Source organism: Dendroctonus ponderosae, unplaced genomic scaffold (assembly GCF_020466585.1).
Source record: "Dendroctonus ponderosae isolate FM_Combo_2020 unplaced genomic scaffold, Dpon_F_20191213v2 Dpon_F_20191213_4, whole genome shotgun sequence".
NCBI lineage: Eukaryota > Metazoa > Arthropoda > Insecta > Coleoptera > Curculionidae > Dendroctonus > Dendroctonus ponderosae.
The window spans coordinates 3,100,182-3,111,986 of record NW_026018611.1 but is presented as its reverse complement, the minus strand read 5'-3'; the positions used below and the strand labels follow the sequence as shown (position 1 = coordinate 3,111,986).

At 34.0% G+C, this 11,805-nt stretch overlaps 1 non-coding gene across 1 annotated transcript; it reads right to left on the bottom strand.

Moving 5' to 3' along the window:
• Positions 1-11,732: 11,732 nt before the first annotated feature.
• Trnav-aac lies at positions 11,733-11,805 on the bottom strand. The gene has a single exon. It is a non-coding gene; the product is annotated as a tRNA-Val (tRNA).

The following is an 11,805-nucleotide window of genomic DNA, read 5'->3' as shown; positions in this document are numbered from 1 at the left end:
TGACAGAACAAGGTTTGCCGGACCAGCTAGTTTCATATAAAGTTTTGGCGAGACAACAGCGCCATCATCAGCTTTAAAATTCAACACAAACCCATAATTGGGAGACATTAGATTCTGTTAGGTCTTGGCTGTCTTGAAAGGGTTTCAAGAAAATTTTTATTTCGCATGTTGACTGAAACCCAAGAAAGAGAAAAAATTGCTCAAACGCTCAAAAACGCTCAAAATGAACCAATTTTTGCAGTTATTTCGGTTCTAGCAGGTTTGCACTGGTGGCACTCACTTCCTTGCGAAGAAAATAGTGTAAGATTTATGACATTTAGGGTAATTTTTTGGTGTGTTTGAGACACCAGACAGACTTTGATACATCAAAGCGTTTGAGACGATTTTAAAGAAGATATAAATTTCTCATATAATTATTGTCTAAATTTGTCCAATTTCGTTACTTGGTGTCTGCGGAACAACGTTTTCTCTGTCCAGTGCTTCGCAAGTTCAGTTTTCCGGTTGAATTGAAATTTTTGAATGTTTCTATCGAAAAACCGAGCTAGAGCCAGTCAAAGACGTTTAATGCACCAACTGTAGTTTTTCGGGTGATTTTTTCAAAAAAATTAATGGTTTTGCCTAAAAAAGTCACTCTCAATGAAAGGAACTCTAAATTTCTATTAGAAATGAGGACTTGAAAAGTTGAATGTTTGTAAGTTTGGGAGCTATGGACTCTATCCCTAATTCCCAAGTTCAATTCGCACAATTCTGTCACGAAATAATTGAATCGGAATCTTTAGATAATTTTTTCAGATATTAATCTATAGGATTTTTATTTACATAAAAAATAAAGGAAAAAATGCCGGTATCTGCGAATAAATGCCACAAATGCAGGATCATTTAAGGACAATTTACAAAGTCGTAGACCAACCAGCTTGTTGAATCGAAGATTTATTGACGCCGTTGATTGCTTGAAGATAAAAAAAATAATAATACGTCAGGACTGTAAACGCCGAAAACTGATTTATTATTGATAAACTTAATTTGCAGGTACCGTTTTTTATACGCACGGATTGGCCTCTTTCGTGAAAGACATTTATTAGATATCCACCGACTCCATTGGGTATTTTATATCAAATATTATTAATTACCCGAAGTCGAAACGTTCAATCGCCATCGTCGCTCAAAGCCCATCAATTTCTCCTCCCCGTCCCCTGGTACATACCTAAAATACAAGAAACATTTTTTGAGCTCGAAAGATACCACGAACTAACATTTTTTCTTCATGGTTCAATTGTATAATAACGTTTTTGTACTGCCGATGTTAACGGTATACATCTTAAAACAATATTCGTTTAATATTAATAATCTAAATAGCGCAGAATGACAGCTGACCTCGACTGCGTTAGAAGAGTCCCTTCCCGCTGATTCTGAAGAGTTTTTGATAACGAACGCTATTATCTTCTTTCAATTACATCTTTTCCACTCCACGTATCAGGGAGTTATTGTTGGTTTATTATCGCTTATTATGTTTTGATAATTAAAGAAACATGTCTGGCTGGGAATTTCTGCGGACAGGTTAATTAAGCACTGGTAACGTACGCAATTTGCCGAAAGGACCTTTGGTGTGAAGATTTTCACTTGTTGATAGGTACTAAGGCCAATAATTATATTTCAATTAGGTATGCATCTGTGTTAAAGCAATCGTTGCTTTGGTTGCACATTTTGTATAATCTTTAGTTTTTTCTCACTTTTATTCAAGCATATTATCATTTAATTTGCTTTGTTTTATGCTTGCTTGTATGAGGTTAAATTGTCTCATAATTAGACCATTTCTAGCTCAATTCTTAAGCGCCAAGGTGCAAACCACGACAGTTCCACCTTAATACAGATTTGCTCGAACTCGCCAACTTCTTTGGGAGCCTTAGCAGACCGTTTGTTCAAACTTTTTCGTTTGCCTCTGCGATTTCTCCTATGTTTGATGAATCCAATGAATTTTGCGTTCTGATAGGAGCAAAAGCTTTTCCCAAAAAACCCATATTTCTTCTAAGGGACTTTATCTTCTCGGCTTCGCCTAGGGAAGTTTTGTAACATAACATGCATCTTTACAATTGTGAGAAACTGATTTGCATGATTTTGGAATTATATGTTTAATGAAATCAGCAGTTGACTATTGTTTGAAAATTCTTATTTTCTTATCTTCTTATTTTAAAGATAGAAAGTCGAAGGGTTTTAATCAATGATGAAGAGTACCTACAAAAATTTATATGCAATTCGAAAAAGAATCTGATTTCAAACGGTGTATTTGAGCAGGTTTTTGAGCAAGCTTTTGTTCCTTTCTTAGTCTAAACCGTGTCGGTAATGGAAAGTGCGACATGTAGGTACATATCAAGATAAAAACTTGTTGCAAAAACTCTCTAGGTTCACATTTAGCTACTTGCTCTTGCCGACTACCATCATATGTAGGTTTCTTAAACGGTATACATTGAAATATTAATGTTTATTTTATTTATATTAAGCTTTCAACTATGCGTTAACGTATTTGGTAAGCTACACAGTCAGACCTGCCGAGAGAACAATTATTCTGTATCGCAAAGGACTATGGAAAGAATGATTCAAGTTCAAAAGTTCAATGCTAAATTCACAATATATAGGTTTGTTTTTTATTGTTTGATTTCATTGAATTGTAAATCAGCAATCATTAGCATGTCTATGAATCAGTTAATTTACAATTGCAAGCGACGGCAAAGTGCAAATCCATGATATGAGCGAATTCTATTTTCCTTCAGTAGTTTTACAAAAATCTTGCTAACTTTAGGTGTATTTTTGCATTATAATTATGTTTCGCTCATTCTTTTCATAAATTTTGTAATGATTAATAAAGCATTAACTGTGCTTGATGAGTCGTCCAAGAAGAAGCCATTGATTTTTAATTTTTTCTTAAATTACCAGGAAATGAATTAATTCTATTCGAATATTCAATTTAAAGTTCGGTTTTTAAATACTTTTTACTTTTGTAGCCTTTGCTACGTATTGTAATTTTCAGACCTTTTGAAAGTTCTTTCTTTTTTACTGTCAGGAGCAAGTGAATAACCATAAGCAGTTTTTTGTTTGAATTTAGATTACTTTCAACTGTTAAGCCATTATCTTATAGCCTTTCCGGAAGAAATCTTTTTCGCTTTCCCTTCTTTCCGTTACGTTGACGTTTTTCTATTTTAAGTTTTTTCTTTCTTATTCTTTCTATTTTCTTCTTTATAATTTTGTCGATGGTTCTCTTCCATTTTGATTGCTTCGTTTTCTTAGCCATTTGACTAGATTCATTTTCTTCCTATATGAGCTGAGAATTTTGCAATTAAAGGAATATTTGAAAATTGTATTTTGTACTTAATGTGTTCTTTTCTTGGACTTCTATCTTTAGAAATTAGCTAATGATATTTCCCATTTTCCTATTGCTTTGTTCATTGCATTAACGATTAACTTATGTTCCAAAGTACAATAACTCTGCGTTTCATTTTGTATTAAAATGATATATCTGTATTCATTTAAAACAATAATAAATTTGATTTGTGAGTTAAAACGCAATTGGAATAAGACAAATTGATGCCTATGAGCTGAATACGGAAACAAAGTAGTTGTTCCAAGCATTCGTTTTCATAACAAATCATGACTCAATTAGAAAAGCTTTATTTCACATACACAGGCATTTTGTCAGAATTAATAGCCCATTTATTTCGATTATTTTCCCGTAATCCTGACAGAGAAAGTTACAAAGGAATTCTAACATTTTTACAACGAGCTTGTTAGCTCTAAAGTCCGGATCGAGATTCCCATTCATAAATTATCAATTTTAACTTCCTACCATTTAATTATCTGCTTTATTTATTGACTGACCACGTCGGTCGTTTCTCGGAAAAATGAATTGTTTATATTTTGGTTTTGCTTATTTAATAACAAATTTAATGCGGAGTTTATCGTGGCCAAGCCGCGGTACATCTCCTATTTGTATTAAACTCGTTTAATCTGTGTCTTTGATTTTGATTGTCGGTGGATCTTGTTTCGAACGTTAGTCAATTCATCTGTATTTTCCTCATTAGTTTTCTAAATTAATTTGTGAAGTTTGGAGTGAGTGAAGTGAAAACTGGAGCCAGAAAAGAGCGAATGAAAAAAAAGTGAATAATGTGTTTCAAATCAAACTTTCTCGCTTGTAAATTATCAAAATCTACTCATCTTTAGAAAAAATCACGTATTTTTATCGATGTTTTGTTTAAAATGTGACTTAAAGCTGAGTTGTTTGAAAATTGTCAAAATCTCTTCGTTACTTCTCAATATCTCAATTTATTTGTTACTGAGAAAATTTCGTTGGTCAGTTAGATGCAGGTCCAGTTGACCGGAATCTCGCATGTCTTACAAAACGAACACGAGTTGACTAGATTGGGCAACATAGAACAAGTTTAGGTACCGAGCTGAATATTTGCTGTTTAGTCTAGCGTTTCTTTTGGAACACTGTCTACTAAATAATCTGCTTGTATCGCAGATTACCACCAAACCCAAGATGGTGATTGCCATCACCTGGTGGTGTCTGTCCAAAACTAACCCAAATTTAAATTTTTTCGAAACGTGACAACAATTATTAGTTTACGGTGGATTCAGTCAGATGGACGGCAAAATCACCAGATCCAGTTGCGCTAGATTTGTTGCTCCAACGGCTTTAGCTTTTGAATGTCAAACGCGGATAAATAGTGGCACTATGCGGAGAAAATGAGCCCAAAAGTTTCAATTTTGATGAAAAAAGTATTAGAACAGTTCTATTAAGATTTTAGATCAGATTTTATTTCCTCCGACGCTTTGTCTATAGTTTCCAAACTTCGTGTTTCTTGCTGTATTTTAAAGTTCATTATTTTGGAAAATTGATAGTTATGGTCAATTTAGTCGGCCACTTATAGTGGTTTTGAAAAGATAATAAGAAGGGGCTTGGACATAGTTAGGCGGAGTACATGATTCTCTTGCATCAGATATGCAGCCCATTGATCTTATTTCTTATTTATTTTATACTTTAAACTGTAATATTGCAACATACAATTATTGCGCTCTCAAAGTGGGCTGAACTGGTTGGTCTAAGTAATTGGAACGATCCTGGTACGGCACTTAAATGGATTATTTTATATCTAAAGCATCACGCGGTTTAAAAAAGGCATTTAGTTTTATCGCTTTATAATTTACATTTCCCTTGAAACAAACAAAATAGCCATTATTTTTATTCCATTAATCAGTTAAGCGCACACCGTTTAAGCGAAAATTTATTACGGGATAATAAAGCCATGTGACTAGCATACCGTACGTTTGAAATTTTATATCCCAGGCCCGCACATTCATTTATATGCTTTTATGTAGGTATACGTAATAAAAATTGTAATGTAGAGGAGTTTTAACGTGGCTTTCGCTTTTTATTATGGGATTACAGTGCGCTCTATTAAAACCAATTAGCTTTATTTGGACTTAGATTCTTGCGTTTTTATTCGTTTTTAATTGGATTTTATTGAACCGCTAAATGCTGACAAGTAGCTGGGATTATATTTACTTTTTCATTTAGCTTTGAAGCACAAGAAATCCAATATGCGGTCTATAAGGATTATACCTGCAGCTCTTTGAACACTTCATTTGCTTCCGTTTACGCTTCTTCTGCTCCATTCTTTATATCTCACATTAGCAAATCTGCTTTTCTACATAGCCAAGCTTTAGTGTCTTCCCAAATCAATTAACACAAATATGAAGGAAATTAAATACCCGATCACATAAATTAAATGATATTAATTTTGATAATTCCATCTGAGGAACAGCGTGAAGTCCAATTAAAAAATACCGCAATATTGAAGTTAATATGCAGAAACTCAGTGATTGTTATTAACACGTTTACGATCAGAACCCCGACATATCATAAATGGTTAGTTGAACTCAAAATATCCGGTTGTTACTTCGGGAAGAGATCAGATATCAAATACGGCAGAACAAGGAAAAAAGTACAATTTTTACGAGATAATTTTATGCTCTTTGGCCCATCAGCTTCGTCGATAAATGAATCTCACAAAATACAATAAATAATCCAACAACGTGATAAAGTAGAGTTTTTATGGGCGGTCATAAAAACCCTATAAAATTAAACTAATGTTTGCCAACTTTTTAAATATATGCGCGCTAAGTATTACTTAATTTTTATGGGCTTTGTTTCTTAAGTCTCTTCAAGCTCACTGGTCTATCTGATCAATCCCCATTGCTTTAAATGGAAAGGAATCAGTTTATGTCCAATTTCGTCTTAATAAGATCATTTTTTATTCAATTGGGGTCCGAGGTTATTTTGTTTCGGCTGCTATTCGATGCTAATTTTTTACCTTTGGAAAGGTCTACTATTGAAAAAATGTGAATTTTTCAATAGTAGACAATATTGTATATTAATTTTCCGAAAAACTGGTAGTGGACTTAGAAGTTTTTTTATGAAGTCGGCGTAAGGTAAATATTTAATAATTTCTACTTTTTTTAGTTTTTCTAAAATATGATGTTCGCTGGACGATTTGAAATACTTTGTATGAGGACCCTGCAATTAAGTTTTCCCTTTGATTAATACACTGGGTTCACATGTTCCAATAGTCAAAAGTCCAAAGGGCTGAAGTCTGCACATTGCGGTGGTCATTTTTATTGAGAAAATTGATCACATCTCTTCCAAAATTTGACCTATTTTTCAGTTGAATCTTGTAAAAAGAACATCGCCGCTCTGATTAGAGGATACTTTTTTGAAATAGTAGAGGTAAAGCGTTCTCCAAAAACGTCGGATAAATCGTACTTTTCAATTTACGATCGAAGAAATGTGGTTCAATTAATTATTCCACACCAAACGTTAAAGAATCGTCTCAAAATGGATTTCTGGAGTAGCAGGATAGTTTTCGATTGATGATTACCCATAATAATTATGGAAATTGTTGATTCCATCTTTCGTAAAATTTTTGGTCACAGAAAATGGTTCTTGAAAGACTATCGATATGATGGTTTCACCATTCACAAAGATGAACTATTTGTGGAATACCTTATTGCTCCGGTTGGTTAAGGATAAGGTTGAAAACTACTTGTCTAGTAAATGGAGAATTTTTTGTTGTATTAGTACCAGGATTACTTTCAACATTATTTTGAACTAGTCTAGTCAAGTTTTTTCTTGCGCACAACTGTATCTAAAACATATTTATGTGTTTGTAATCGAAGTCGGTTGGTTTTATGAGTTTAAGCCCCATCTTTTCCTGCTATTTAGGAATATTTTCTTAAACGACTTTAGCTTGATTTTAAATAGCAAAAATACTAAAACCTTAGCTAAAAACTAACCCCAAACTTCAAATCAGTTCTGCATGAATTAGAGTTTAATAATTTAAAATTTAACAATGTATTTCCTGTTGGAATCAAGGTTTTTCATTTGCCTAAAAGTCGGCAGTTATTTACGACTTCTCGACTGAAGTATGCAAGGGTATATTTGATTAAATGATGTATTCTTAGTGACTGAAGTTTGTTAGTAAGTGAAGCAACTGAAGACAAAAATAACAAGGCCTCAAGTTATATGAAAATATCACACAAAAATAATTTGTGTAAAATTTTAAAACAGTGTAAAACATGTGAAAGGCAACCAATATACAACAAAATGATTATTTTAAGTCTACAAATGTTTTCTGTGGATTAAGTTGCATTAGCCATTCAAATCAATTCTGCGGAAGTTTCACCGTAAGCATTGAAAATATTTTTACATAAAGCAATTGTTGACAAAACTATAATAAATTACTTGTTAACATCATCAGAAATTAAGCATAATAAATATGAATCTATTAGTCTTCCTTTACGCAAAACTTAATAGAAAAAACTAAATATGTAATGTCAAGTTTTTTATATTTCGACTTTATCGAACTTGTTGCAAAGAAAATTTTGAATCATTCAATGTGCTTTTTGAAAATCTGCGGGCGGATAAGTTGATGATGATGATAAATGCACCTAAATTGGTTCATCAAGCAAAAATTGGCTACTAAACTTGTTAAATAACGCAGTCTGCTTAGGCAACGACCTAGAGAAATTCTAAAACACACCATAAAGAAACCTGGAGGTTTCACCGAAATAATGCGAAATAACCACTTGCAAACTGCATCATTTGAATTGAATGAAAATAGTTATTCTGAGACTATTTTTCGGTCTGCTAGAACCCTTCCAACAACTGTCCTTTTTAAATGTTGCCCCTGCCTGCTACGTGTCCCGGAAGTCCCTAATTAGGTTAGTTGTTCCATATCAATTTCCCATCAAGCAACTTCTGCCTTATTTTCTCGTACATCGAAACCAAGTGTCTGCTTGTATAAGTTGCTTCTCGTTAATATGATCTAATATCTTTTACCGCCGCTCAACTACAACCGGCTCTGTAGATTAACAGGTAAGTAACATGATGTTGTAGTGTCACATTATCAACCGAATTAAAAGATTACCTTCATGCTAGTTAACTGACCACAACTAGATGTAATTCTTCTTCTTTGAACTCCGTCCGTCGATAAAGCCGAACCGTGTTACTACTTAAGGATGCCTGCTCGACCGGAAGTCCTATCTCTAGAAAAATTGATTCCGATTAAATTGGATCGGACTCATTATCATACCGATCTCACCTATATAGGTTGCTTGTAGTATCAAGCTGATAAAACTAGGGCTTTATTGCTGGGCTCCACTTCTTCAGGTGCTTATTTTGCTGTTTCGGGCAGTTTTTGGTGGGTTTTATTAAGTATTTTCGCTTTTTGTGTGCGTATTTGTTGCTAAACTTGCAGTTGCTCAACTTATCATGTACGTTTGGTTTTACAGCCAAACAAATCGTAAACGTAATCTAGCAGGGATAAGTCTTGGAGTCTAGGTGGCCATTTTAATCGTTCCAATTTTTCATACTGAATTCTCATTGTTTGTTCTCATCTAAAACAATAAAGTCAAGTTTACTGATGTTTGTTGCTTCATGAATATGGGGAGTTGCTGCCTGCAGATAAATAATTCGGATTAATTCATTTTCTATAGTTGTTTTGCTTGCTGCGAAGGTGATTGTTCACTTTGCCTGTCTTCTTGCGCAAATGCTGAATAAACACAAATACATAATTAGGAAATCTGAGCCAGTTGAATCGTGTTAGCGTAGAAATTGTTAATAAAATAAGACGTCCATCTGAAGCGATTATCACTGAAGGACTGTTATTTCCCATTATTTACCGAGCCACTACCGAGAATTGACAAATCCCATAATTACCCCGGCAAACAAATTACTTAAACGGTCCAATAAAAGCGTAAAAACCGAAAACCAGAAAACATTAATATCGACCGTACAAAACCACAAAACTGCATGTTGTACCAGATCCAAAACAAGTTTTTTTTGTGTATTTAATTAGCATTTTATTTGGCGTTTAAGCAAAGCATCGTATCGAATTAGCCGGGTACGAGAGCCCAGCAAACTTTAATTCATTATGTCCGTTCTTGGCGAGAAGTGCGAGGTTACCGGGGTTAAAGTCATTTCGGCCGATCTTATTTTATGCAAATGTCCAACGGTGATGCCTTTTTTGATGCACACAAGAATTCTCGTACTGTTAATATTGGATGGTGTATTTGTATGTATATACCAGGTGGCGGTTAAGTTGCTGCAAATATCCGCCAAAACTTGTCAACTACCATTGTTCCTACCGACTGCGCCAAATAACTGTTAGGTGAATGAGGAATTCGTCTAAATAAAACAGTAATAGTTCTAAATTACTCGCATTGCCTTTAAGCCATTACTTTTTAATGTTGTATTAAAGCGAGGTTTCCGGGATTTTTCAACAAGAAGTTTTGTACAAGAACATCTTTTCAAGTTGTAGTAAATTTAACTTGTGTTTCTTATTATTTACTGAAACTTCAGCAGAATTTCTCTGGCTCGATCTCTAAGCAGTTTGGGTTATTTAACGCGTTTAAACAGCTTTTCTGCTTTCCTTTCTTAGTAGATTGATTGAAATCACAATTGATATAAAAGACACACACAACTTAATCCAAAGAAAGTGACATTAAAAGTGAATCTGTTTGGGATGCTTCTTTCATGAGTTCAAGAAGTTCAAGCATCGCGCAGAAAAATTGCCTCTTTAGATATTTTGGAGGTAAATTTTGTTGAATTAATTAGATTAAAACCGCGAAAAACCTAACTCTTCTGGTAAAGAGAAGCAGACTTTCAAAGAAAAGTTGTGAAAAGATAGTACGTTAATCTAAATTAATCTCATGTTTCCCTTGGCTTCATCGTAATAAAATCCGATTATATAATGTTGCAACCGCAATGTTTTTGTTAAATACACATTTCAACCGCACACCGATGTTTTCCCGATTGGCTCTGATCGATTGGAAACCGCCGGTTCGAGCAGACCGTTTAATTTACCAACTAAAATCCGCTTAACTTGCGAGCCAATTGATTAAGCCGACTTATCATAGAAAAACATTAATTTACAAAGTTTTAACGATAACTCGACCAAGAAGCGTAGTAAAAAATGATTGCCTATCTTCGAACGCACACCTTATCTATACGAATTACCTCCGATCCGAACACCTCCATTTGTCTTTCGGAGAACGAATCCCCATATCTGTTTTTAATAAGATTAATGTGGATACATGAGCACAATTTAAAATTTAAATACTTGTACAACGGTATCCATGTTTGTTCCTAGACGATTTCTGGTTTTTTTATCGGCGCGTTTGACTAAGTAATGATAATCTATAAATTTTATTTTAATACGCCAGTCTCAACTTGATGGGGAATCCGGTAGTGATGGTGCGGTTCATAGTGAGTGGGCATCGGCTTTCACATGTTCCATCTTTTGGTGGTTATAATGGCTCATCTTTATTCTTCATGTTTCCTGCATATAATCATCTTTTCCCTTTAAGCTGCCACAATGTGGGCCTTTCGGTGTGGACACGTTTGGACCCTGCCTTTTCCTCTCTAATAAAGTACGAACTTGCTCAAAAATTGATAAAATTGCGGAATCATGTAATTCCTTTCTTTTATAAGTTTATGATTAATTATAGTTTTGATTATTTTGATTTTTACCAGTTGCAACTGAAATCACACTTTTTCTTAAGAGAGAAAATCGCACTTGATTTTTTTTTGTATGGACATTTATACAAACGAATGAAATTATTAGAGGATTCAACAGTAGAAAAGTGCCTGTTTCGCTTCGTTAAGAGTGTTTAAGAACTCAATTTAAACTAAAGACTGTGTAACATCTATTGAGACAAACAGACAAAAAATACTCGTGAACAGTCGGACGCAATTTTACAGCAAAAGATAGTCGAATCCAGTGAAAAGCGATGTAACGCAACAGACAAGAAAATTCAACTGGAAATGAAGGCGTGGCCAGTCAAATGTATGTGTATCTTTAATCTTTACTGCACCAATCAAGTAAAGCAAGAATTAAGCAACGACCGTTTATTAAAAAAAAAAACAGTTGACTCCAAGTGCTTCTAAAGAATATACAGTTTTTTTACGTTCACAATATTATTTATTGTATAACTGTTTAGGGAGACTTTAGTTTAATTTTGGAAATAACTTCGTTATACATTCAGAAAGTCTTGGATTGCAATTTAAAAAATTCTTCAAGTTGCTCCTACTTCCGCTAACAAAAGGAAAAAAGACCTTGTATTTATTATGCAATTAATTATAATAAATCGCAAAATAATATCAAGAAAAGTAAAAAAAGTACTGTTTCCGCCCGGGATCGAACCGGGGACCTTCCGCGTGTTAGGCGGATGTGATAACCACTACACCACGGAAAC